Source organism: Lytechinus pictus, unplaced genomic scaffold, assembly GCF_037042905.1.
Source record: "Lytechinus pictus isolate F3 Inbred unplaced genomic scaffold, Lp3.0 scaffold_20, whole genome shotgun sequence".
Taxonomy (NCBI): Eukaryota; Metazoa; Echinodermata; class Echinoidea; order Temnopleuroida; family Toxopneustidae; genus Lytechinus; species Lytechinus pictus.
The window spans coordinates 2,508,815-2,532,457 of NW_026974141.1; the positions used below are offsets into that span (position 1 = coordinate 2,508,815).

At 35.0% G+C, this 23,643-nt stretch overlaps 1 long non-coding RNA gene across 1 annotated transcript; it reads left to right on the forward strand.

The window, feature by feature from the left end:
• The first annotated feature begins 187 nt into the window (after window positions 1-187).
• LOC135157897 (uncharacterized) lies at window positions 188-23,011 on the forward strand. Its single transcript, XR_010296807.1, has 3 exons — window positions 188-397; window positions 14,239-14,340; window positions 19,950-23,011. It is a non-coding gene; the product is annotated as an uncharacterized LOC135157897 (long non-coding RNA).
• Window positions 23,012-23,643: the final 632 nt, after the last annotated feature.

Below are 23,643 nucleotides of genomic sequence, written 5' to 3' on the forward strand. Positions count from 1 at the left end.
TTTCCATCCTAATCAGATTCTTGAGGCACTATACAACAAATAAAAAAAAATGAAATACAGAATCAAATTGTCAAAAGCATTCTTAAGTCCCAAGGAACATTGGAATGATTCATTACAAAAATACCTTGTCACAATGAGAAGATATATGATTTGATAAACACCTATTATTTATCTTTCGTCTATCTCAGGGCCATCATCCTGGTCTGTATCGTCTCCCAGGAGTATTCCTCCGAAGAAGACTGCGATAAAGACCTCTACATCAGCATCCTTGGATACCTGGTCCTATTGGGATTCTCTATTATCATCGAAGGGGTGATTATCTTCCTTAGTCTCAGAGGGACCATTCTTTATGTTCGACCAAGGCATCTTATGAAGACAGTGCTTTATATCAAAGGATGTAAGGAAATATTCATTAATCTATTAAAGAAATATTATTTATAAATTTGTTCCTTAGTTTGTTTCTTCATTGTTTTGTTTATTCATGTATACATATATCATTCATTTTTTCACTATCTTATGTAATATATTCATTGATTCATTCATATGTTCATTATTTCTTTAGATCAAGTTATAAATAATATTTCATCAAATATTTTTTATAACTATGTGCTTGAAAAAATTGTACTACAACAAGTCCCCCCCCCCCTTGATTTTCAAATTTTGTATGGTAGCTTTAAGTGTAGGGAAGTGTCGTCTTATTCCCTCACTCCCCACAGAAGGAACGAAAATTATTACAAAATCGCTGCTCATGGTCTTATGCCATCCCATTAGATTGTAAGATTAGCAGGATATGTTCACCCTACATTGATTGTAGATCCAATTGATGTACATGTAAATGGGGTATTTCACAGGCTCTTATTTTTTAACTGGCTTCATTAAATGAAAAAAAGTCAGGAACTGCCCCACTTCTGGAATGCACATAAAATGCTCACAAATTCACTTGTGGTTGTTTTTGGAAACGTGTTTGAGAAGTGAGGATGCCATTATCTCCAGAAAGTTCTTGAAACAAGTGCTCTCTAAAGAATGAGAAGACGTGAGTGGTCGTTGATATTTCAGCTATGCTAGGTCTGTTGTCATAAAGAGAATGAATTATTAACTCTTTTTATTTCACGTACAAATAACCTTGTTATAAATTTCTGCTGCGCTGGATCTGCGGTCAACAGAAGAGTAAATTTTTAACTCATGATCACGTTCAAATAACCTTGATATTTCGGCTTTGCCTTTTCTGTCATCATTGAGAGAGTAAATTTGTAACACTTGGGTCATGTTTAAACAATTCTTTGAATTAAGTTTTCTTTTCTTTTCGAAGGTTGTCCCTTTTCATCAAGTGCCTTTTGCGCTCACCCTATAAAAATTTTAAATGCTAAATTTTCAAAATTGTATCATTACAAATATCTTTTTTGGGTAATATTTTACTCTTTTTTTAATATGTTATAGTATACATTTTAATGATGTACATTACATGTAACACTCATGACAGACAATAAAATCTTGTATCTGAATCTGAATTTTAGTCCAATGCAATGAATATTCATTTGCAAAATCAAAAGGAAGGAAGAAGTTCATAGCAGTGATAGAAAAACAATGAGCGAATAATTTCAAATTTAGTTCATGAAAACAGTGATGAAATGATGCAATCCTTATTTCCTAAAATTTGCATAAGCTAGTAGACTTTCTCTTTAATGAAAGGTTATGAACTTCATACACGTACACATACAAGTATGTGCGACTGGGCACGTAAACGAGAACATTCAACACTCGGCTGACATGTTTACTTGACATTAAGACAGTTGTCAAGTCACGACACCATAAGTATTGATAGTGGTATGGGTCATATAGCTACACAATTGCACATTAGTCATTTACCCTTCTCCTCCCCACATACATGTAGTCTATAATCTATGCAGATGCTGTAGCATTTGTATTTGTTTTTGTACAAAATTGATGCTGTTACGCGAAACATCAGCAATATGTTTGATATGGTAGACTACAAAACGTGGTAGCCAATGCCTAGATTGTAGTCTCCTCCCCATGAAGTCGACATGCATCGATCACAAGCTCATTGAAACATTGTTTTACATGTAAGTGAACAATCCCCACACACTTCCCTCCCTTTCTCCCCCTCTCCCCTCCACCCCTCCCTCTCCCTTCCCCCTCTCCCTTCCTCTCTCCCTCCCCTCACTCTCCCCTCCCTCTCCCCCTCCCCTCCCTACCCCCTCTCCCCTCCTTCCCCCCTCCATCTCCCCTCCCCCTCTCCCCACTCCCTCTCCCCTTTTCGTCCCTCTCCCCTCCCCATGCAAACTACCCCAATCGCCCTACCCTCCCTGCTAACACCAGTTATTATCAACAACAAACTTTACTCAATTGTGTGTTTTCTGAAAAAGCATAATATTGATCAAATCAACATGCAGTAGATGAATTCATGCCTTCCTGAAGTTGCCCTTAGCAGTTAACAATTTTAAAAACAAACACTTGAGTGGCAACCTGTAAAGATTTTTGTTCTTCTCAGCTTATTTACTGCAGCTGTCTTCTTTCCTATAAAATTTTAAGTGCTTTCAGACAAGTCAGTAGTATTAACTTTAAATGGTGATTTTATATTTGAAATTATTATTATTTTAATAATATGAATTGTATAAATCTAATTAAATAGAAAATGATTTCCATGAAAGAAACAATTGAATTATGAAAATAAAGATTTGTCATTGTAGTCTATTGCTCTTAATCTTTATCAGCATAAAATACACTGTTCATAGAGACAGAAGATGTAACTGACAAACTACCTCTACCTTCACTAATACATATGTACTGCATTTTCAGGGGTTTCTGAATGGGGGCTATTTCGTTATTAACTAGTTTGTTTTAGCATCTTTCTTCACATCTTCATCTCCTCATTACAATACACATCTGTAGTCAAGTTTCCTAAACTCGGAAATCCAAATATTGTCAATCAAATGGGGACGGGGATTGTCACTGAAATTCATGTGAAAGCTTTCTAACCTTCAGTCAGTTCATGTGGGTTCTTCGCTATTAAAAATGGACTGTTTTTCTTCTCTGGAGGGATGTCTTCCGCTCCTGTACTCCCACTCCGTTTCCTTCACTGTAGCTACTGAACATCCTCCTCTTCCGGCAGATTTGGCAGGAGCAGATGCCCGCTCTCTACCCAGAGGCTTGATGTGTGTTTCCTTTATAAACACACACACTGTCCCCCTATTTTTGTCTCACCTGCATAGCAGAGTGAGACTATAGGCGCCGCTTTTCCGACGGCGGCGGCGACGGCGGCGGCGGCGTCAACACCAAATCTTAACCTGAGGTTAAGTTTTTGAAATGACAGCATAACTTAGAAAGTATATGGACCTAGTTCATGAAACTTGGCCATAAGGTTAATCAAGTATTACTAAACATCCTGCCTGAGTTTCATGTCACATGACCAAGGTCAAAGGTCATTTAGGGTCAATGAACTTAGACCATGTTGGGGGAATCAACATCAAAATCTTAACCTAAGGTTAAGTTTTTGAAATGACAGCATAACTTAGAAAGTATATGGACCTAGTTCATGAAACTTGGCCATAAGGTTAATCAAGTATCACTGAACATCCTGCATGAGTTTCACGTCACATGACCAAGGTCAAAGGTCATTTAGGGTCAATGAACTTTGGCCGAATTGGGGGTATCTGTTGAATTACCATCATAACTTTGAATGTTTATGGATCTGATTCATGAAACTTGGACATAATAGTAATCAAGTATTACTGAACATCCTGTGCAAGTTTCAGGTCACATGATCAAGGTCAAAGGTCATTTAGGTTCAATGAACTTTGGCCAAATTGGGGTATTTGTTGAATTACATCCATAAATTTGAAAGTGTGTTGGTCTAGTTCATAAAACTTGGACATAATAGTAATCAAGTATCACTGAACATCCTGTGCGAGTTTCAGGTCACATGATCAAGGTCAAAGGTCATGTAAGGTCAAAGAACTTTGGCCACGTTGGGGGTATTTGTTGAATTGCCATCATATCTCTATAAGTGTATTGGTCTAGTTCATAAAACGTGGAAATAAGAGTAACCAAGTATCACTGAACATCTTGTGCGAGTTATAGTAGTTTTCAAAATCAGCACTGCTGCTATATTGAATCGCGTGATGCAGGTGAGACGGCCAGAGGCATTCCACTTGTTTCTACTTCTGTTCTCTGTCTTTCTATCTCTGGCTCTCTCTTTCTTTCTCTTTATATATCTCCTCCCCCCTTCCTCCAACCATCCATCATTTGATCCCTCCTTCCAAATCCCCTCCAGGGCGATTCCACACTAGAACTTCAAAAATATCATGAATTTCAACATGCTTTCAATAAGTCACAAGTAGTGTAATATTTTACTATGATACCTAAATTTTATGAAAATTATGAGTTTTAACCAAAAGTGAAGTCAGATATGGTTTTTTTTGGGGGGAACAATGGAATTTTCAATTTTCAATAATTTTGCTAATTAAATAGTCAAGTACAAACACTGCCTGAAACAATTATTGGCAAAGCACGAGAAGATTGAAAATATTGCAGGTCAATGGAATAATGTATCATTGATGGTTCCAAATAATATCTACAACATTTTCATGATCCATAATTGGGACAGCCCTGATTTTTTTTAACCTATTTTTGGCAATGTCCCGTACGACACATGAAAATGCAAAAGTTTTTCCTACAATTTTATTTTTGATGATGCAATTTCACAATATCAGTTTCTCTTTCTTTGACCCATGGGTGATCGATTTATCCCATAAGGATCTAATTACTGCCCTTCATTTTTCAATAATTGTCCTATTAAAAGTTGTCCCGTACGACACACAATATTTAATGCATTTATTTACAGGATTTGGATTCAGAAACTATAAATAGTAGGCCTATTTTAATTCAAGTAATTGATTTGACATAAAGTGAACTGAAAAAGTACTTTTTTATCTCCATAGAACATGAAATAGGTGATTCTAACCATTTTAATTGATTTCATGTAGGCGTATTCTTTTGTGAATCCCTTCAGCTAAACTGGTGATTTTCACTGGTCAGTGCAGGTTAATTTCTTTGTCATTGAGCATGAAAAGAAAACCTTTATAATTGATTCACCCTGGAAGATGACTTCCTCTTGCATGCTAATGTGGAATTATTATAAGAGGTAAAAAAAAATACATATCAATCGTCTATTTGGACTTCCCTTGATGATCACTAATTTTTTTATATACAGTATTGAAACTCCTTACTCTTTTCAAGTTGTAAAAAAAAATCACAAACCATGTTGTTAAAAAAAAATCTGGAAAATAAGACAAACCATATGGTTTCATGAAATGCAGAAAGTTTTGAAAAAGTAGAACCACATTTCTTTAGAAAAAAATATATTTTGTGTAATTACAAGTGACAGTTGTGACATATATCATGTATATATACATTTTATATGAAAAATTATAACATTTTAGCCCCGTAATTTAAACAGTTTCCATTCATTGTTTAAATAGTGTATTGGAAATCATCAATTAATTCACTAAGATATAACTTCACACAAAACCTCAAGTTTTTCAGCTCGTAAAAATGCTGTGAACCCTTGTACATTTCACATTATTAAAAAAAAATGATAACATATTGCTCCTGATTGTATATTTTGAGGTTACTTAATTATATTGTCCTGAATGACTACTTATTAAAAGACTTTGCATTAAATAGGAAGAATTTAGGGGCAATGCTCCCCTTCTGATTGATAAAAAGTTCATTGTTTTATTGAGGCTGCCCAGTACAACACGCAAGTGCCTGTACAACACACAAGTGTCCCGTACGACACACAAGTGTCCCGTAGGACACACAAGTGTCCTGTACGACACACAAGTGTCCCGTACGACACATTATTTTGTTTATGATATATTGACAGAAATATTCAGCCAATAGCGGTTTCTAACATAATGAATGTATTTAGTTTGATAGGATTATCATTATCATCAGCCAAATAATGTGATTGAAGAAGTCAAAGAGACATAAAGTAAGAAAGTTTGGCCTCAATTTGGAGATGTCCCGTACGACACATTTTGAGTGTCCCGTACGCCACAATGTTCTCGAAAATTGTAATTTGCTTTATTTATTCATGAATGTTTATTTTGCTTTCTTTCATAGATGTGTTTGTTCTTGGGTAATTGAATATCAATTTGAGTTCAGTTTCTATGAAAATTATCTGTCCAACTCACAGACTTTAGAGTACAAACTTGAGGTTTCTAAAAAAGCCACTTTTTCTGCGTCCGTACGACACATTACTATTTTAAATCTGTATTATACAGGATGTGAATTCAAGTCATGTTAAGTCTTGGTTTTTCTAACACTCTGGTAGCACTTGATGATCACCTTTAGTTACTGGAATATTTTTTGTTTTTCTTGTCAAAAAACTGTCAAATGTTCTCTAAATGTCCCGTACGACACGTATGGAATCACCCTCTATATCTTTCTGTCTCTTTCACTATTGTATACTGTTTTTCTAGTCGTTTCCTTTTTCTGTTTCTCTTGTCTTTTTTATTCTCCTTATCTTCCTCTTCATTCAGGTGTTTCGCTTGCTTCTTTATTTTTCTTCACTCACACTCTCTCCCTTACCCCCTCGCATTTGCTTTTAACCACAACACTGCGTCTTAGGGTTTGAGATGAGATTGGAAATGCCCGGAGTGGAGGATAGCATCCCCTCTTTGAATTACACCCATGCACTTCTACCTTCCTGTTATTATTTTTTCCTATTTTTATTTTCATCTTGAGGACTTTTTTGTCCTTTGCTCCTTCTTCCTTTGCTCCTTCTTCCATCCCTCTCTTTCTCCTCTTTCCCTCCCTCCCTCCCTTTTTGAACTTCCCCTCTTTCTCTCCTCTTTCTTTAACCCCTCTCTCTGCCTTTTCTTTCTTTCTTTCTTTCTTTCTTTCTTTCTTTCTTTCTTTCTTTCTTTCTTTCTTTCTTTCTTTCTTTCTTTCTTTCTTTCTTTCTTTCTTTCTTTCTTTCTTTCTTTCTTTCTTTCTTTCTTTCTTTCTTTCTTTCTTTCTTTCTTTCTTTCTTTCTTTCTTACTTTGTTAATTTCTTTCTTTCTTTCTTTCTTTCTTTCTTTCTTTCTTTCTTTCTTTCTTTCTTTCTTTCTTTCTTTCTTTCTTTCTTTCTTTCTTTCTTTCTTTCTTTCTTTCTTTCTTTCTTTCTTTCTTTCTTTCCATCTCTGGCCCCTCTCTTTTTCTCCCTCTCCCTCCCTCCATATCTCCCTACCCCTCTCCTCTCTCCCCATCTTACTCTTGGCTGCATCACGGGGGAAGAGATGAAAATCAGAAGGTCAAAAGTAGAGGATAGGATCTCCACATTAGAGTACCCAGGAGGATATCAAGTATCAGCAAAACAACCGATTCTAGTAACTTCCAACGTCACATTTCTTACCACTGAAAAACACACAACAAACAACATGGTAGGAAGATTTGGCGATAAAATGCCCGTACTAACTGCCTTTGGAGAGAGAGTTATGCCAGAATTCAGTTATGAAAATATCACATTTTGTATATTTGCAGCAGCAGGGGTGGTAGTGTATAGGCCTGCATGTATATTTTTGCCAAAATAAAGAAATATTTGTAATGAAATCCCAGCAATATCCGAAACAAAACTAAACAAAATATCTCAAAACAGAAAGCATAACATAATAGAAAAAAGGTACTGTATATAAACCCCTAACCCTGGTCTACTGGTAATTCTGTGTGTCTTTTTTTAGATAGTATTACTTCAGGGTTGATATTAGCAGTTCAGCTATTATTGAAATAAAATAGTTTACATGTATTACACTTTCCAGGTAAAATTAATGACAATAGTTTATTTATCATTATCATGAAATAAAAGTTGTATCTATGGGTTCCAATTTTGCTGGGTCATTCCCCATTACAAAATACTAGCCCCTAGCAATCTGACATTGTTAGAATATTAAACCCATGCTTTATAGTTCTTATGATGAACATTTATGCCTCTGATCAACTTTCGAGGAATAACGACCAGTCTTTCTTACATCTACAGACACGTACGTTTTACAAAACACAAGCCTTTATTGGTAGCACTGTCATCTTCATGTGTAACAGATTCTGGAAAAGTCTCATAGGTATTAATTGTCCTATATTGAAGCGCAAATAGAATTTGTTTAAACTTGTGGAGAATGTTTATAGGAAATATGGTTGAAGTACCCTTGCAATACTAACAGATGCGCATCATAATGGTGATTTTGTTCATGGATTGCGACAGTTAAACTCATAATTTATAGTTCTTATGATTGACATTTATGCCTCTTAGCAATTTGCTAGGACTAATGAGCAGTCGTTAGTCATTTGATATCTCCCTCTTATGTCATTTCTCAGTCAATATCTACAGACATATTATTTTGTTGCATGAAAGAAGATAAGTTAAGTTTTTGAAATGTCATAACTTTGGAAGTACATGGATCTAGTTCATGAAACCTGGACATAGGAGTAATCAAGTATCATAAACATACTGTGTGAGTTTCAGGTCACATGACCTAGGTTAATGAACTTTGGCCGTGTTGGGGGTATTTGTTGGATTACCATCATAACTTTGAAAGTTTATGGATCTAATTCATGAAACTTGGACATAGGGGTAATGAAGTATCACTGACAGTCTTTGGTTACATGATCTAGGCCAAATGTCATTTAGGGTCAATGAACATAGTACTTTATTATCATATTAATGCCGTTTTGTGTGAATAATTATTGCATACATGCAGTCGTTTTCAAAGTCAGCACTGCTGCTATATTTGATTTGATTTGATTTTATTTTATTTACCAATATAAAAAACAATACATATAAAATTACAACATAATATAATACATGATAAAATAACATTGGATGGATCGCCCTACTCAGCTGAGCCATTACAGCACAACTGTTCTGCTAAGGGGTCCAGCTATATTAAATAAACAACATGAATTGAATTGCGTAGTGCAGGAGAGACTGTCAGAGGCGCTCCACTTGTTTTCTCTGTGCTTTGCTTACTTTGTTACACCATCAGTAAGTTCATATCTACCGCTGATAAGAGTGTGAACTTTTATAATGTAATATCTTGAGCGAGAGAGACAGAGAAAATTGGGAGGGGGGAGAGGTGGGTAGTTGAAAGTTAGCAATTATGCCAGGAAAATGTTATTTAAAAACAAAACCTTTTTTTAACCTTTCAAGGAGCTGTTTACCCAGATATCTTCAAAAAGTAACCCCCAAAAAGAAAATATTAATGAAAGTTTAGTTAAAATCCATCAAATAATAAATAGCTATTGATTCATCTCATGCGACTAGCACCCCATACTTCGTGTGATAAAGAGTCGATGAAATGCAATTATCTCATAAAATTGAATGTGATTATACTTGTACATCTAATATATCATTGATAGATCCTTAAAGGTCAAGTCCACCTCAGAAAAATGTTGATTTGAATCAATAGAGAAACATCAGACAAGCATAATGCTGAAAATTTCATCAAAATCGGATGTAATATAAGAAAGTTATGACATTTCAAAATTACGCTTATTTTTCACAAAATAGTTTTATGCACAATTTAGTCACATGAAAATGAGAGAATCGATGATGTCCCTCACTCACTATTTCTTTTGTTTTTTATTGTTTGAATTATACAATATTTCTATTTTTACAGATTTGACAATAAAGACCAACTTGACTGAAAAATAAAATGTTAATCAATGGTAATTCCACATGTTCGGGGCAAAATAAAACTGTTTCACAGGACAATGAGGAGATAATTAAAATATTTCATATAATAAAATACAAAAGAAATAGTGAGTGAGTGATGTCATCAGTTCCCTCATTTGCATACTGACCAGGATGTGCATATAACTGTTTTGTGAAAATTAAGCGAAACTTTAAGATGTCATAACGTTCTTATTTTACATCCGATTTTGATGAAATTTTCAGTGTCGTGCTTGTTGGATTTTTCTCTTTTTATTCAAATCAACTTTTTGTTGGGGTGGACTTGTCCTTTAAATATACCATCAGACACATTATTTCATACTTGTCTCCATGAGGAAATTGATCATGAACTCTTAAAAAAACCATGAGTTCGGACTGAGTTATCATGTAGTAATTCATCCCTCTCTTGCCTCTGATTAGTAGGTTGATATCTACCCCTGATCATGGTCTGTTTGTTGATGCAGCTTTTGACAGATGGTGGTTTATGTTTGTGTAACACAGTCTGATGGAGCTTTTCGTTGACTACGCCATTAATGATTAAAGGGACTGACAGTGGTTTGCATCCTCTATCAAGCTGACTTGATTATATTAACCACTAGCTTATTCAGGATTGATGCAAGAGGTAAATTGCCAATTCGTCTATTGCCAACTCGTCCACTCACCGCATGGTCTACTTTCATTTTGTCTTATGCCATTCCATCCATCAACATTTTGTTTAACAATCATTTGGTCCCATAACCATTTGGTCCAATCATCACTTTGTCTAATCACTATTTTGTCTAAGACCATTTTGTCTCATAACCGGTTGGTCTAATATCCATTTCATTTTCATTCCTTTTGCACAATTAACACTTAATCAATCCATTTAATGGACTAAATGTCTTTTGGACGAAATGGTGAGTGAACGGATTGGCAATTAGACCATATGAATAGCGGATGAACTGATGGTAAACCAAATGATAGAAGACGAGTTGGCAATTGTACAAATTTGCATTTGACGAATTGGAAATAAACCGATGCAAGATTGGGCACAAGTCGTGATCCCCCTTTCTCAGGAAGAGTTTTTTCACATAGTAGAGAGGATCAATATCTTTTCAGAAAGAGTGATTATTTCATCATTGCTTTATTCTTTTTTTTTCTCATTCCAAATTAGAGAGTCATCATGGCAATGTCTTATCTTTCCTGTAAACAGTGTTTTTTCAAATACAATTCTTTTTCAAAAGAGGTAAAAATGATGCATTTCCTAAAAATCAGCTGGGTGAAAGCTTGACACTTTTGATCAACAAAAATGCCAATTTTAATTTACCCTGGAAAACATCACTCATTTCACTAGTATAGATAAGCTTGTCCCAAGGGGGCTTTCAGTAGAGATAGGATCTGTCATCGGCAATGCATCATCATTCTTCCACATGGTCTCCGTTTGCTTGTGGTTCGCAGATAAGTGTACTCAATGTTGAAACATGGACTTGAGTAAACATTTCATGGTTACCCCGGGCAACAGGCTTTCTAGCCATCTTTCTTGATGGGTTTGTCAATAAGCCGTCGTTGTAATCAATGAGCAAAATGAAGAATTTAATGTTTACTAAGCTGTTGCGATTTTTTTTGTTATGGTTTTTTGAGTGCTTGGTTGAATTTGAATGCAAACATGAAGTTTATGCATCTCAAATGTAAATTTTTTAGACATTATTTTTCTTCTCCGTCGTCTTCTTCTTTATCTTGTTCATTTTCTTCCTTTTTTTTTCTTCCTGTTCTTCTTCATCTTCTTCTTTTTATTCCTCTTCATTTTTTCTTCTCTCCCCCTCGGAATATGGTATTTTTAAATATGGCACATGATATGAAATATATATTGATATCCTAATTTAATCAATTTCTTTATTTATGTATTGAAATTCTTATACTTAAGATTTAATTTCAACACAATCAAATGAAGGGAAATACTAGTATTATTTTAGTGTGTGTGTGCATTGATATGAATAGAGCAACTGCAGGGCTGAGTGAGAGAAAAAATTGGCAATTTGCAAAATTAAAAAAATCTGATCCACGAGATGATTGTTGAATAGAGGGACTGCAAAGATTAGATTTCCTTAGCCTTGGGGTTGATTCCCTATCAGTCATGTAATCAATAGGATTGAGAAAAGACTAGTAGCGTTGCAAAGTTTCACTAATACCATGTTCACACTGTGACTCAGCTCAAGGGTTTGACATGCGACCCGCACTCAACACTGCAATTTTATGTCATTAAAACGGATCATTTTGATTCATGTTGAACACATCTTTTTTATCCACCAAGATAGCAATCGTCAATCTGCATGATGTGAATAGGTCTTGTGGAGGCGCCGTGGTGTAGCGGTTCTGACTCTCGCCTTATAAACAGAGGGTCGTGTGTTCGAATCCCACCGCGGCCTAGCGTCGTCCTTTGGCAAGGCGTTAATCCACACTTTGCCACTCTCGACCTAGGTGTTAAATGGGTACCCACTAGGATGTGAAAGTCAATGTCATTAGATTGGCACATTTGCACCAATAAACAGTTGCCTGGCCAGGATACTCCCCAGGGAGTGGAGATGGTGCTCTTTATGTGTGGAACAGTGATGGATCCTATGACCGGGTTAATAGTAATTACAATGTTAAGCGCTTAGAAACCAACATATGAAGCGCTATATGAATGTAACTGTTATTATTTATTATTATTGTTATTATCTATTTTTTCTTGTGCAAACAAGATTATGCTTTGAGGGCATATCTTTGATGATGTTTATCTGTAAAAACATTCAAAGGAACAGACTCCCCAATACGTCACATATTGTTCACACAGTTGCTGGAAAAGATAGGTGTTTAGTTCAGATTTGAAGGTCTCAATGTTGTTACAATTACGAAGTTGGATTGAAAGAGAATTTCAAAGACAAACAACTTACAAAAACGCTCTATATCTGTATGTTTTGGCCTAGCTACTGGGCACCTTATATTACATCAAAAGTCATAACTGAAAACTGATATTCCAGTAACTGTGCAACATCAAGAATATTACTATTCCCATTAGGTCTGTGAATGCGAGACTAGCTAAGGATAATGATCATCTGGGTGTGTTTTGACAAGACTATGCTTTGATGGTATCATGTCAACGCTGATTAGCCGAACGCATCCAACCTGTTCACGCATCTTCATTGATTTGCCCCCTCTTCCCAGTGAACAGCATACCAATTAGCTTCTGTTGAGGATCTAGTCGTAATGCCGCAACCCGTTGTGAAATTAGACTTTCATTACGAATGATATGTGATAGATTTTAACTTTGTAAAATTACTCCAGTTATTGTGTTGGCCAAAGATATTGCTTTAGCTTGTCTGAATGTAAGATTGTCTTGGTCTAAATGGTATTTCATATTCATTTTTCATTCATTTACTTTTTGATACACTGGTTTATATGATCAGATAATTGTGGTTTATACATTTAGGCAATCAGTGTGAGGTCTGTTTTGTTAAATTCTTAACTTTTTTAAGCTACAATGATAGATATTATTTCACCTTGTCTGCATGTGTGCGTGTGCATTCCCTTTTTTTAATTTTCAGATAACAGCTGAGCTTTAAGCTTTTATATAAATGTATTAATGATTTGAACTGATTATGAATTTAAGAAGGGGAAATTGAATATTATAACTGCAGGGGGAGAGAGAGAGAGAGACTGTGTGTAGACACATTGAAAAAGAAAAAAAAAGAGAGGGAGAGAGAGAGAGAGAGATGGATTTAGATAACTTTAAAGAAGCATATAACCCTTTATTGTTAAAAATTTTCTCAGTGATTTATATGAGTAGCGATCAAACGTCGAGAAGCTTTAGAGTCTGAAATTTGAGACTAGATAACAAAATCAATTCACCTGCACTCTTCATTACATTTTCAGCATTTTGGTCACTGGGGTAATATAGTTATTTGTAGAATTTCCAAATCCGAAAGAGCATTTCTTGTCAAGCCCAAGTGAACAAATTGTTTCTGGCAGTTGGAGGAATTATACATCTTTCGATTTTAATCCATTTTGCTTTATGGTAGGTGAGATTTTGAAAACTACACTGCAAAACGTACATGTTAAAGGTACACCATCATTGTCCACAGCTCAACCCACACTGCAAAATAATTGAATCTTATATGCATTATATACGATGGGGTGTCATGGATGGGCCCTCTCCCCCCCCCCCCCCCGAAAAAAAATTACAACCCCCCAAAAAAGAGAAAATGAAAAAAGGATGAAATATATATTTTCTTCATATTTTTGGAAATTTTGTGTCTAAATTAGATTTTATCTATAAAAAGCTCAAATTTTTTTACTCGCTCACAGCTTTTTCTAAATTTTACCACAGCATACGCCATGTCCGCCCCCCTCAATTTGTTTGGCCGATTACACTACTGTTATGTGGATATTTATAAAGTTTGAAAAAATAAACCTGGAAACCAGTTTTCCTTTCCCGATTCTTTGCCGATGTAATATTAATTAATTAATTTAAATGTTTTGTTTCTTTACAGCTTTAATAGGAGTCAGTTTAATATGGTCTATACTCAGTATACGATGGCTAGCTATGTCTTACTCAGACTGTACTCTGCATTATATCAAACAAACAGTATTAGGTAAGTACTCTTATTTCAAACATATACTGCACATCTTCTTAGTGCCATCTTAAAGGGGAAGTTCACCCTGACGAAAAGTTTGTTGTAAAAACAGCAGAAAAATAATTGAAAAAGTATTGGTGAAGGTTTGAGGAAAATCCATTAAAGATTAAGGAGTTTATTATTATTAGCATTGAATTTTTGGATTTATGACATCATAAACGAGCATCTGCCCCACAAGCTATGTGATATAAAATGCAAAAATTTATATTTTTTAATGGTTCGTGATGACTTGTTTTTGTTTTATTAATAAGAATGGGTGTGAAATGATTTGTCTATTGATATACTGAAGGTACAGTAAAAACCTTTTTCAATATTCTGAGAAAATGACATTTCATTGATTTTTTACCATTCGATATGTAAGAAAGCTGCTCGTATATGATGTCACAAATCAAATGATTAAAATTGTAATGACTTTTGTATTCTTTGATGGATTTTTTTCAAAACTTCAGCAATATTTTGAAATATTTTTTACAATATTTTTTTTGTCAAGGTGAACTTCCCCTTGGGAAGAATCGGGGTATTTCACTAAGAATTAAGTGTGACATATTTAAATACTGACACGCACGTGGTACGTAACGGGCAATCTTATTGATTAAAACGCAGTAGCATGCATCCTCTTGGCACGATTTGACCATTGCGGTGATTCCTTTTATATGGCTTGAATCTGGGAATATGAGTGGAACTGTAAGTCACACTAACATCTTTGTAAAAACCACCCCCCCTGGTGATTTATCATTTTCTCATCTCATTTGATCTATACATTGTAATAAATGAAGTGTTAAATTTGACACCAGTAGGTGTCTCCAGAGGACCACATTCCCAGGTGTTGAGATTACACCCTAGAGATTGAACAAAACACCAAAGAGTGTAAATATAAATGATCCATACACTGTAATAAATAGGAGAGTGTTAAATTGACGCTTGTTGGGGTTTCTAGAGGACCACATCCTCGATGTTAAAATTACACTTTAGAGATTAAACGAATATAGCACCAAAGAGTATAAAAATAACCAAAGGTGTTGTGATAACACCCTTAGGTGTTACACTGCTGTTGATTCAACGCCAGCGCAGTATCTACATTGGTCCACACCAGAGAGGTGTTGAAACAACACCAGTTTAGAATCAAACCAATGTTGGTTTAACATTAATTGTTGTTGCTTAAATGCCAAATTGGTGTTAGCCTAACATCTCTGGTGTGGACCGATATAGATACCAGGCTGGTGTTAAATTATCACTGACGTTTTCGCAGTGTGCTCTAAGGACAGGGAAAAAAAGGTTAATACATTGTCATAGAAAATCATATTAACAATAAAAAAACACCAAAACAAGGGATGTATAACATCACAATATGATCTATGGACAGGGAAAATAGGTTAATTATAAGAATATTGTATTAACAATAAAAAACACAAAAACAAGGGATAACATAACAATATGCTCTACGGACATAGAAAAATAAGTTAATACATTATCAAGGGGTTTTTGTATCAAAATCTGATGAGTAAAAGATGAAAATGAGCCTACCCTAAATGAAATTAACTTCATCAAGGTGCATTATGGTACCATTATCAGGATTGCTGTTTTTCATTAATTCCAGGGTAGCGTCAATAAGGTTCCGCTTTGAACATGATGTGCTTTCAAGCTGATTACATGTTGTATTATGCAGTCTTTAATTTAATTCTTTCACAAAATTGTCTGCAAAGAGGATCAGAGGCGTAGAGATTATTATGTGCCTTCGAGAAAATGATATGCTGGCGTATAAAGAAATGATGTTTAATGAAAAATAGGGTTCCCTGCACTTTTGTAACTGGAAGGGGGTACATCTTTTCTTTAACCTTGTCCTTTTACTAATTTGATTCTTAATAGGCTCGGGGCCACTGGCGGATCCAGGTGGGGCACAGCCGGCCCGTGCCCCCCCCCCTTTGAGAAACAAAATTAAATTCTAATGTAAATATGCCATTAAAACAGAATTGTTTTTTTCTTGTCAAATTTTTTGGGACGAAATATCCTTAATTTTTGGTTTAAAAATCTTTTCTTTTTTTTTTGCTTGTCAAATTTTCCCTAGGAAAAATATGTCCCCCCCCCCTTTTTGAAAACCCTGGATCTGCCCCTGCTCAGGGCTGTTTCGCACCCAGAATGGAAATTGAAAAAAAGAGCCTTGGAAAATCCCTATTCATGCCAATGTTAAACTTTAAAGCTTATCCAATCTAGGTTGCGAAAAGTGCATGTAGCCCCCGAAAGTTCTTTTTTTTTGCCTGAGCTGAAAGTAACTTTCTGAATACACTCACAGTCATTGAGTCATATCTTGTATATAAAGATCACCCAAGGGAGACAAGAAAGGTGGTCTTCATTAACAGGTGGTTTTCTTTATGGGCAGGTCCTTCCATTACATGTTTCAAGGGAGAAAATTATCAAAGAGAAATGGCCAACATGGTCTTTGCAGACACGTGGTCTTTCCATACAGATGATTGCTAAAGCGGGTTTGACTGTGAAACTGAGATCAAAAGAAATATTAATTGAAAGGTTTTCTAGTACCGTATACTTGGCATTTTAGACTCATGATATTTACTCTTAAAAAACCCAAATATCAAAGATTGGTCAGAAATATCCAAATTTTTAACGATATCCTCAACTGCACCTGGGTCATTATTGAATTTACCAACCAGCATAAAAATAGGATTTCTTCGCATAACATTGGTTGCCTTATTAGAGGGCTGTAACCATGGCAACTAAACTTTGAGGAATCAAATTTCATCCCACTCTAGCAAATCTTCTCTTCCAATCAGTGCTGAACTGGTACCTCGTATTTTTTCTCCTTGTTCTCTTTTCAGAGAGTGAGAGGGGGGGGGTTGAGAGAAAATTTTTGATAAGGACTGATCAGAGCCTACATGATGATCTTATTGCCGCAAATATTCACTGCTGAATGATGCGCACTGTATAAGCTAAAACAACAACATAAATACTGAATTAAAAAAAATTGTGTAATGTCTGGATTGGAAATAATTGAAAATATTAAGTTGAAGCCGACTGGGGATCTGTCAAATGTGAATTGGGTATTCCACCGATGAATGGAAGCAAGGTAGCAAACAATGCAATTTAAATCAATTTGTCATAAGACTCTGGATAATTTGAATCCAAATGGGGTACTATATTAAGAAGTGTGGAGGGGGTTTATTTTCAAGTCATCCAATTACCAACTAGTCTACCATCTTTTGGTCTACCATCAGTTCGTCCACTATTCACATGGTCTAACTGCCAGTTCGTCCACTCACCATTTCGTCTAATAACCAGTTGGTCCAATAGCCACTTAGTCCATAAACCATTTGGTCTAATTGGATAAGTGTTAATTGGGTGAAATTAAGTAAAGATAAAGGGTATCAGACCAACTGCTCATTAGGAGAAATGGTCATAGACGAACTGGTGATTAGATGAAGTGATTATTGGACCAAATGGTTATTGGACCAAGTGGTTGTGAGACGAAATGTTGATTGACGGAATGGCATTAGAGACTATATGAAGGTAGACCCTGTGATGAGTGGACGAGTTGGCAATAGATGAATCAGCAGTTTACTGTGGAGGGGACCGTGGATAAAGTCTCAGTTCAAATACCTGTTGCAGCACCAATATCCTCTGACAAAATTCTTGATATACATGTGCCTTGCTCAACCCAGGTGTGGTAGTGGGGTACCTGGCAGAATTAATCGCTTGTAAATTGGCCACAGTAACAATTAAAATTACAAATATTTATTCTTGAAATGTGAATGGGGTCTACTACCAATTGATTAACACAAATTAAAGTCTGATAGGCCAGGGATGCATACAGACGCATCATCACTTTTGTAAATTACACTTGATATAACTTTCTGGCATTTAAAGATCTGGGTCCCGAAACACAAAGGTTTAGCAATTAATCGTACACTTGATTTTTACAATCGATTGAACATTGCAGTCAATACAATCAATCTTTAAAAAAAAAATTATACGATGATTGTTAAACTTGTGTTACGGCCCCTGATCATAATGTTATATAACAATCCTTGATATTTTCTTTACAATTTGAATGGGATGCTCTACCAATTGACTTTAATGCAGACTAAAGTCTTTATGGAGATCTATGCAGAGCCTGAGAGTCAACATGAATTTTAATCATGTGTTAGTTAATAATTGTGAATATTTATTTTTACAATGTGAAAGGGGTCTTCTACCAATTGACTGTATCAGATATTTAAGTCTGATGAGAGCTGTGTGCAGAGGCAACATCAATTTTATAGACCAAGCATGACATTATGATCATGTGTTGTGACATAATTGTGAATGTGAAATGGGTCTTTACCAATTGCCAAAGATTAGAGTCTGATAGGGGATGTTTTTAAGAGGCACCATATATTTTGTAGGTTTAGCTCGATAGCATCATATGTTAATTTAAAATATATAGATATCAATTTTATGATTCATCATTTATTTTTACAATGTGGAATGGGATCTTCTACCAATTGACTGTATCAGAGAATTAAGTCTGATGAGAGCTGTGTGCAGAGGCAACATCAATTTTGTAGACCAAGCTTGAAATTCTTATGTGTTTTAGTTGTATAATCATGTGTTATAATTGTGAATGTTTATCCTTACAATGTGAATGGGGTCTTCTACCAATTGACTGTAGCGCAGATTAATGTCTGATGTGGGATGGATGCGAAGGCGCCACCGAATACAAAAGTGTAATGAATGTGATTGGAGGCGTAATGAATATGCCACTAGGTGTTATCTGGTTTACAGGTACAAGACTTGACACACTTTCATAGGAAAGAATTTTCACTTTTATTTTTACAATGTGAATGGGGTCTTTTACCAATTGACTGTAGCGCAGATTAAAGTATGATGTGGGATGTATGCAAAGGCGCCATCGAATACAAAGTGTAATGAATGTGATTGGAGGCGTAATGAATATGCCATTAGGTGTAACCCAGTTTACAGGTACAAGACCCGACACACTTTAATGGGAAAGGATTTTCACTCTTAAAGGGAAACACAACCTGGAGTTCATTTGGATCTAGTTTAAAGGAGATGCGTTTTCCACCAACTTACTTGAGGGAGGGGGGGGTCAGAATTGTGATAACACTTTTTTGTGTGGGGAGGGGTGTCAGATTTTTTTTACAGGGAAAGTACTTCCAGAAAGGGTGATGATTTTTAACTTTTTTGGGGTGGCTTGTCTGAAAAATTCAACCATCGTGACAAGAGTTTCCAGGTGTTATTTGCCACTAGAGATTTCCTTCTTGCAACCTAGTGATGGGGGTGAAATTTTATAGATATCACAAATGTTACATTTATAAATTATTTATAAATGTAACATTTAATAGTGTTTACTATCAAAGAATAAGTATTATTTCAAGCATAAAGAGCTAAAGTAAAGAAGATATTGGTACTTCTAATAGTACAATATAGTATTATTTATAGTAATATCTAGCTCTTCTATATGGTGTTGGGCAAAAATATCAAGCTCATCTCTTAGTTTAGGAATTTACTTTTAATCCCATTCACGATTCTTTCTTTCTCTTTTTTCTTTCTCACAGGCCTTATTATATTCCATTTTATAGTACTTTTAGCCCTCTGTGTTCTAACTTGGTGTGTGTGGGATGGAGTGGGGAAGAGCTTCGTCAAATTAAAAAAGACAGAGAAGGAGAAAAACATCAAAAGAACGGCGAGCAGGGTCGAGAGAAACGAACAGAGGGAGCTGTAAGTATAATGATAATATTACACATCATCTAGGGCAACAGTATATACCCTGTATTGTTAAACCAACAATATTGATGTTTACATGATTTCCTACCGGGTACCCATTCAACACCTGGGTGGAGAGTGGCCAAGTGTGAATCGATGCCTTGATGCCAAAGGATGTTTGTGTGTTGAAGGGATGTGATCACATGACCCTCTGATTCACAAGATTCTTTTGAACAATCCCTTTTTTCAGAATACGTTTAACATACCGTTGAATGTTTTATATTGTATTGTAACTCAGTTATTTGGAATCCTTTTAAAATCATTACTTTTTCTTTCATTTTATGGGTTCATTACTTATTGTTCTTGTATGTGCTATTTTGCACATTATTTAGGTCCATATTTTTATTTATATTTACTACATTTTCGGAGCAATAGTAACCGTCTTTTTGTGAAATGATGCATTCAAAGACTATGTTCATATCTACTTCTGATGTGTGTCTGATTTTTTTCAAATTTTTTTTTTATCAAATCCTGATTCGTCTTATACTCAAACATTGTCTAAAGAAAGGTTCTTATCATTGTGCATGTGCATACAATTTTACACAGATGGTTATAATCATGATCTTTCAAAGAAAATAAAAATCCCATGTAGTTACTAGTTTCATATCTTCTTGTGATCAAATTTTACAGATACATGTATGTGTAAAAAGAACCTTAAATAATCAAACGTGATTTCACAAGCATCATACATGTATGATAGTGCCAGCTGAAAGTTGCCAAAACTGTTTTTCTATTTCGTATGAATGTGCACATCATGAATAAGTCATTTTAAGTTCATATACCCTTTTTACCTCATTTACAGAAGCTATTTTGAGACATTTTTTGTATATGCATCAGGGATATAATAATACAATCTGTATTAAAGTAACCTAACATCCACATTCCATAACACAGTAAGTGGTCCGTGTGGTTTACCACGTGAACACAGCATGGTGTGGCTATGATGTGGTGAGCCATGGACTTGACTGTTAAAGTTTTGATCAACATTTTCTTTGAATTAAACAGGAAATGTTTTATCACCATTGTTGCGTCAAAACCATAAGTTTATAAAAAAGCAGTGTAATAAGCAGTACGATTAGGAAATCAAATTTCATGGCTGCCGTGGATGAAGCACAAAGAATTGTCTTCTTTGACATGAAAACGTGCTTTATTTTGAGATGCAGAGAGCTCGGATCAGGACTAGATATCTCATCACACTATAGCTGGAACTTTTAGCAAAAAATATGATTTCGGTCAATATTTGAAATACATGAATTTAGCTCTGTCATTGATAATATAGTGCTTGGGAGAAAAATATAATTTTTTAACAGAAAGAACATATTTTTCTCCTTTTTTATCCAAGTAGAGAGAATTTCCCCCGACTTTGGTCATATGAGTCAGAACAATACATATATTTCAATCATTTGATGATATGGGATGCCTCTAACTATACAAAAGTGCATGGGAGGAATCAGAATCTCAGAGTTTACTTCAATGACTTCTCTTTCTTTTCTTGTAACATATTGGTATTAAAACAAGTTGACAATTACTTATAATTTTATTAATAGGGAAACTATAAATTTCAAGCTCTGCTTTTTAATAATTTGCCCCTTCATACCCTCATCTTATTGATATATCTGTCTCCAGTCTGAACGTTTAATTGTATAACATTTGTCTTATTCATTATGAATAATGGTGATGTATTGTATTATTTTATCATTAATGGTTTACTGTCTTTTGATAGATCTTACATTGTATTTGATATTTTGTGAGATATGAATATATACCAAACTGAAACTGAAATGACGGAACAAAAATCTTTAGATATGCCACATAGTGGATTTTTTATTGACTATTCACAATGAAATTCCTTATCCTGAACCCGGTTTTAATTTGAAATTTGCTCAAAATTTAATTGCCCCTTTCCTCTTTATTTTCTTTTATTTATCCCATCTTAGTTTAAAAGTAGACTTTCAGTTGAGCTGTTAAACAAGGGTATTGAAATACATTGTATTAACCCGTCAATTTCTGCTAACAACGTGGACCACATCTACTTGATCTGGAAGTTTAAAAGCAATTATCTTCTCCACATGGAACGCCCGCTGGGCCGTGGACTGGATGACATTTTAATGGGACATCAGAACTGGCTATTAATATCTTGATGGTCTTGACTGAACACTGACCCAAGCTGTGAACTTTTATTCTTTTTCTATCAATGGTCAGTTGGTCATGATACACACATAACGGGTGATTTGAAAACCATTTTATTTTGCACCACTTCGTATCAAACAGTTGCAAAATTTCAAGCAAGTGCTCACCAAATTATTCAATTTCATTTCAAGAACATGGTAAAATTCTTGAGCATTTACTTAATTTTCTTAGGGCATGCTTTTTAAACTTTGAGCATATTTTTGTGGCCCCAGTTGTTGCCCTCCCCTAACCCAAATTGCAGAGGGATTTGCAATCAAGCTTGCGTTGATTTTCAGCTAGAAATTTATGCTTGATTTCTTAGTTGCAATTAAATAAAGATCTAGTGGATGCCTGATGAGGAAAATTGCCCTGCCTTTTTTTTATATTTATAAATAATCTAATAGAATGTGCTCATTTTTTCTTATCATTCGTAAATAGCTTGTATGTCATCATGAAACTACTACACTCTACTTTTTCACCATGGAAACCTTCAGAAGTTACATTCATTTTCTTTCCACTTCAAATCTATTATGATCGTAGAAATCTTCAATGAATAAACCAGAAAACAGAATGACAAGGCTTTCATGTTTGCTTGCAAGAGTTGTTCGAATTCTGTCTTCAAAATTGCCCTCAGCCATTGAGCGTTATGAGCTTCCATTCAGGATCGTCTTTATGAACCTGTCACAAAGAAAAAAAATCAAAGCAATGATGCACAATGATGTCAATACGGCTTCCAGATGTCAGTTCATATTAGAAAAGCAATATATATCGGATATTTTCTTGACCTTTCTTAAATATTGCTTTAAGGGTAGGGTATTGGGTCGTGCTGTATTCTCTCTTAAGGATGAAAATATTGAATGCATTTTTGAAAGGAGCTGCTGAATAATAGCAAAAGAATAAACTGTATATTCAAATTAAATTAATGAATGAGCTGTTAAAATACTGCACCAGAAGTCTGTTTAATACTTAGGTATTTTTACTTAGTATTTTTACTTAGTGAAAGTATATTTACTTAGAAATTGGTCTGATAAGATATCTAGCCAATTTTGATATTCAATTTATAAATTTTTACCTTACATTCTAGACACATCTATAATAATAATAGCAGGGCCCGCTGGGAGAACAGTTTTCGGAACTGAAGCGGCTTCCCTGGGTATATATACCTGTATTATTATTATTATTATTATCTAAAGGAGACATAATAAGTCAAATAACTTGGAAACCTTATATTATAGGCAGGTAGGGGTGTTTTGCGCAGTCATCATGAGCTGCACATAATAATAACATGGTCCATTTATACTGCACTTGATACCTGGA